This window comes from Triticum dicoccoides, chromosome 6A (assembly GCF_002162155.2).
Source record: "Triticum dicoccoides isolate Atlit2015 ecotype Zavitan chromosome 6A, WEW_v2.0, whole genome shotgun sequence".
In the NCBI taxonomy this organism is placed as follows: domain Eukaryota; kingdom Viridiplantae; phylum Streptophyta; class Magnoliopsida; order Poales; family Poaceae; genus Triticum; species Triticum dicoccoides.
The window spans coordinates 34,976,517-34,981,916 of record NC_041390.1 but is presented as its reverse complement, the minus strand read 5'-3'; positions in this window follow the sequence as shown (position 1 = coordinate 34,981,916).

Here is a 5,400-nt window from a genome sequence, read left to right as displayed (position 1 = left end):
AGTAGTTTACCTCAGACCTATGGGTCCATAGTTAGTAGCTAGATGGCTTCTTCTCTCTTTTTGGATCTCAATACAATGTTCTCCCCCTCTCTTGTGGAGAACTATTCGATGTAATCTTCTTTTTGCGGTGTGTTTGTTGAGACCGATGAATTGTGGGTTTATGATCAAGTCTATCTATGAACAATATTTGAATCTTCTCTGAATTCTTTTATGTTTGATTGGTTATCTTTGCAAGTCTCTTCGAATTATCAGTTTGGTTTGGCCTACTAGATTGATCTTTCTTGCAATGGGAGAAGTGCTTAGCTTTGGGTTCAATCTTGCGGTGTCCTTTCCCAGTGACAGTAGGGGCAGCAAGGCACGTATTGTATTGTTGCCATCGAGGATAACAAGATGGGGTTTTCATCATATTGCATGAGTCTATCCATCTACATCATGTCATCTTGCTTAAGGGGTTACTCTGTTTTTAACTTAATACTCTAGATGCATGCTGGATAGCGGTTGATGAGTGGAGTAATAGTAGTAGATGCAAATAGGAGTCGGTCTACTTGTCTCGGATGTGATGCCTATATACATGATCATACCTAGATATTCTCATAACTATGCTCAATTCTGTCAATTGCTCAACGGTAATTCATTCACCCACCGTAGAATGCTTATGTTCTTGAGAGAAGCCACTAGTGAAACCTATGGCCCAGGTCTATCTTTATCATATTAATCTCCTACTACTTAGTTATTTACTTTGATTTTTACTTTACCTTTATTTTACTTGCATCTTTATCACAAACATACCAAAAATATTGTCTTATCATATCTATCAGATCTCACTCTCGTAAGTGGCCGTGTAGGGATTGACAACCCCTATTCGCGTTGGTTGCGAGGATTTTTTTTGTTTTGTGTAGGTACGAGGGACTCGCGCGTAGCCTCCTACTGGATTGATACCTTGGTTCTCAAAAACTGAGGGAGATACTTACACTACTTTGCTGCATCATCCCTTCCTCTTCAGGGAAAGCCAACGCAGTGCTCAAGAGGTAGCACCCCCCGGCCCTCTCGCTCGACCAAAACTCTCGAGGACACCCAAACCCTAGAAAAAAAACAATGTCGGTCTCCTACCCCCTCCTGCCGCGCCCCTACCCGATCGACAAACTCTCTTGACGCCACCCAAATTTACCAAGTTAAAAGAGCGTTGTCGTCGAGGCCACCCCGAACCCTTGAAGCGTTGTTGAGGCCACCCCAAACCCTTGAAGCGTTGCCGAGGCCACCCCAAACCCTAGAGAAGCTTCGAGGCCAGGCCACTAATATGATTCCTTATTGTGCTTAGCTAGCTAGTTCTATGTTTGCCACTAATATATCCATCTGTCATGTTTGAATAATAATTGCCATGTTGTAAATATTTGCAGAAACTATGGATCCGCACCCCCGAGACGAAGCAACAGAAGCGGTGTTGGGGGAGATAATCGCACACGGAAGTGATGCCGTCTTGTCGTTTCTCAACGTCACATGCACCGATGGTCTGGAAAGATAGGATGAAGAAGCAGGCTATGATGATGATCAAACAATGGAGGAGGAAGGACACCATGATGATGGCTTCGGTGACCGAATGGAGGGGGAAGGACAGCGTGATGACGGCTCTGATGACCGAACGGAGGGGGAAGGACACCGTGATGACGGCTCCGGTGACCGAACGGAGTCTGGCTAGGTATATATATTAATTAATTAAGCATGTGCTGACTATAGCTAATTGATGCATTAATTGTTTTTGGTATGTACACATATTAAATCTCTTCTTTTTCTTCTTTTCTAGCCCTCCGGATCGAGCAACACTTCGGTAACGAGACGAGGCCCGAAGAGAAAGTTGCGCACGGATGAAAGGTACACGATCGTCGAAATTGATCGCGCTGGCCAACCGATTGAACCCCTCCGGACCAAGCAAAAATTTAATGTTCAGTGCGGGGTTCTAGTTAGGGACATGATCCCGATCAGCATCGAGCAATGGTTGAAGCCTAAGGACAAAGACTCTCAGGTGTCTTGTGTCAGCGATAGGCAGAAAGCTGATCTTTGGACCGCGCTGCTAGAAAATTTCACCTTCCCGCCAGAGGAGGATCCGAAGAATCCAGTTAAAAAGCCAATGATCAAGGCTTATGCTCTTAAGAAGATGGTTGAGCTATTCAGGAGGTGGAAGAATGAGCTGAAATCATCGTTTGTCGACCAAGACAAGACTCCAGAATTCATCGGCCGATTTGAGAAGATCAAAGATCAGTGGCCCGCATTTGTCACCAAAAAGAAATCTGAGAGAGCAGCGAAGATGTCAGCGACAACCGACAAACAAGAAAAATGCTGCAAAGAAGAAGCATCACCATCGCACGGGGTCAGGTGGCTACCTGAAAGCCCAGCCATTGTGGGACAAGGCTGAGAATGACCTCATTGCTAAAGGGATCGAACCAGAGATGCGACGCTGGCCAGACCGTTGCAGGACTTGGTTCTTCGGGGTTGGGGGGAAATTGGACCCTGTAACAGGGAAGTGCGTTTGGACCAACGAGCAGCTGAACACACCCATCGTAAAGCTTCAGGAGTATATCGAAAAGGCGTAGCAAGGGACATTCGTTCCAGACAGAGAGAATGACGAGCTCACAGAGGCCCTCGGTAATCCTGAGCACCCCGGACGGACACGAGGCACGCCAGGCTCCCTTTCATGGAAGGCTGGATTTCCCGACGCAAGCGGTTACAAACGCCGGGAGAGAAAGAAGAAAAAGGAGCTGACCCAACTACAGGCGCTGCACGCAAGGGTACAAGCGCTAGAGGAACGAGACAAGGCCCGCAGCGCGCGACCTGCCGAAGCTGCTACACCCGAAGCTACCCCGCCATCTCAGCGGAGAAGCAGCGTGGTTTCCACGGAGCTGCTTCAGGAGCCTGTCTTCACGGCTCCTGTTAGCTACCTCGTGGATGCTATCACGGAGTCTCAGAATTGCCACCTTATGACACAGTGGATGGATTTGAAAGTCAAGGCGGATGTTGGCTCTGTTGCACCTCCTGAACCTGGCGCAACTTTTCACTGCCAGCCGATTCCAGAAGGATATGCTAGGGTGATGGTTGATGAAATCACAGAAGGATTTGAGGACCTCCAGCTTGACCACCCTATGGGTGATGGGGAGACTAGGCTGGGTTCTTGTCTGAAGACTCCATGCCTATGGCGGAAGGAGCTCATCAACCTTCCGAACTGGACACCTCCGCCTCCTCCTCCACCTCCGGCGAGTCAGGGCACTCCGCCTCCTCCACCGCCTCCTCCTTCGGTGAGTGATCAGGGCACACAGCCTCCTTCTCCGGCGTGTGGCGGCACTCCACATGCGCCGGCGCTCCCGAGCAGCCACCAGCCTACTCCTTCTTCGGCGCGTGGCGGCACTCCGCCTCCTTCTCCGCCTGCGCCGGCGCGCCCGAGCAGCCACCAGCCTCCTCCTTCTCCGCCTCGCCAGCAAGGGCGGAAGAGACCCGCCGCCGCCTCGGCTGCTCCGGCACGTCGTAGTACTTCTCCCCCGCCTCGTAAGCAAGCACGAAAGAAGACAGCCGCAGTCACTCTGTCTGCTCTGCGTCTAGCAGTACAGCCAGAGGCAGGAGGCAATATAGATTCGGTCCACCTCTCAAGCCTCTAGAGAAGTTACCATACGAGAGGACCATTGAAGAAAACACGAAGATCATGGAAAAAGAAGTGAATGACTTCTTTGAAGGGGTGAAAGCAAAGAGACATCCACCTCCGAAGGAGAAGGTAGACCGGGTGAAAGCAAAGTGCACTATCGATGCCCTAAGGAAACCACCAAAGTCTCCGCTGAAAAACAACTATGAGCGCATTACTGCAAAGGTATATATCGAAGCGGAGCGGTCGAGAAATACTATCAGTGATCGAAGGTTAGCAGCACGACAAGTTAGGAAAAAAATTGCCCAGCTCGGCGAACAAGCGGACCAATCGTGCCCCCCGCTCAAGGTGTCTAGCGATATCATCGCTAATGATCCGGGGATGGTGCCCGGTTATAGCAATCTTGAAGATTACCTGCCCGACGATGTACATTATTATTTCTTGGAGGTGGAAGAACACCAATACCATTACGGGAAGCCTCTTGTCAAAGATGAAAAATCTCTAACAACGATGATGCGAAGATTCCATGATTGGTACATGAAAACCTGCAGAGAGTCCGGGGGGACGAATACTTTGTATCTGAGAGTTAAAGAGGAGCATGACCTCGTTGGAATTGATTTGTTGACTATTCCATTTGAGGAGTTCTTCCAGTGGTTCAATCAAAAGGCCCTCGATAAATTAATGGTCACTTGCTACTGTCTGTAAGTACTATTTCTGTCATTAAGTCTCTACATATAGCTCAGCTCTTTCATTGCATGTATATATGATTATCCTCACTATATTATGTAGATTGAAGATCGTCGAGTGCAGAAAAGCAGAAATGTATGATATTGGGTTCATTAACACAAATCTCATAGATAAATTTGAGGTTGAAAAGAACGCCGATGATGTTGAGGTCAACTTGCTCAAATCATTGATAGTAAATCAAAACAAAGATAAAATACTCTTTCCTTACAACTTCGAGTGAGTGTTACTTTCTTGTGCATATTCGGTTTCCCTTATTACTCGAGCGAGGTTATAGTAATGTAATTGATGAGTTATGCATGCGTGCGCAGCTTCCACTATACTCTCCTGGATATTAAGTTTGAGCAGGGACTAGTAACCGTCTTAGACTCGAGACAAAAATTTCCCGAGACCTATGCGGACATGACTAAAATGCTCGAGAAGTAAGTTCAATCGATCATTATCGCACCATATCGGGAACTTTTTGTTCATTTCCTAATATCAAGTAATTGTTTTCTTTGTCTCGCAAGGTTTGTAAAGTATTCACCGCACAAGCTCCGGGACTGCCGGGGGAGCTGCGATGGACATACCCGAAAGTAAGTAGTACTAGCTAGCTAGTTCCGCGCATCTCGATCCCGTTGATTCTAGCTACTTTCGTCAATGCCATTTATAATGCTTCATTTATCAGTTTGATTGACCTCTATTTCTCGTAAAGTGCTTGTGGCAGGAATAAGGGAATGATTTCTGTGGATACTACGTGTGCAAGTTCATCTACAACGCGACTTGCAAAGATAAGCAGCACTGGTAGAAAAAGGGCCTATAGTCCCAGTTCGTAAGGGCCTTTAGTCCCGGTTCCGGAACCGGGACTAAAGTGTCGGTACTAATACCTCCCCCCTTTAGTCCCGGTTCAATCCAGAACCGGGACTAAAGGCCCTCCACGTGGGCAGTGCGCAGAGCCCAGTCAGGAGACCCTTTGGTCCCGGTTGGTGGCACCAACCGGGACCAATAGGCATCCACGCGTCAGCACTTCTGTGGCTGGGGTTTTTGTTTTT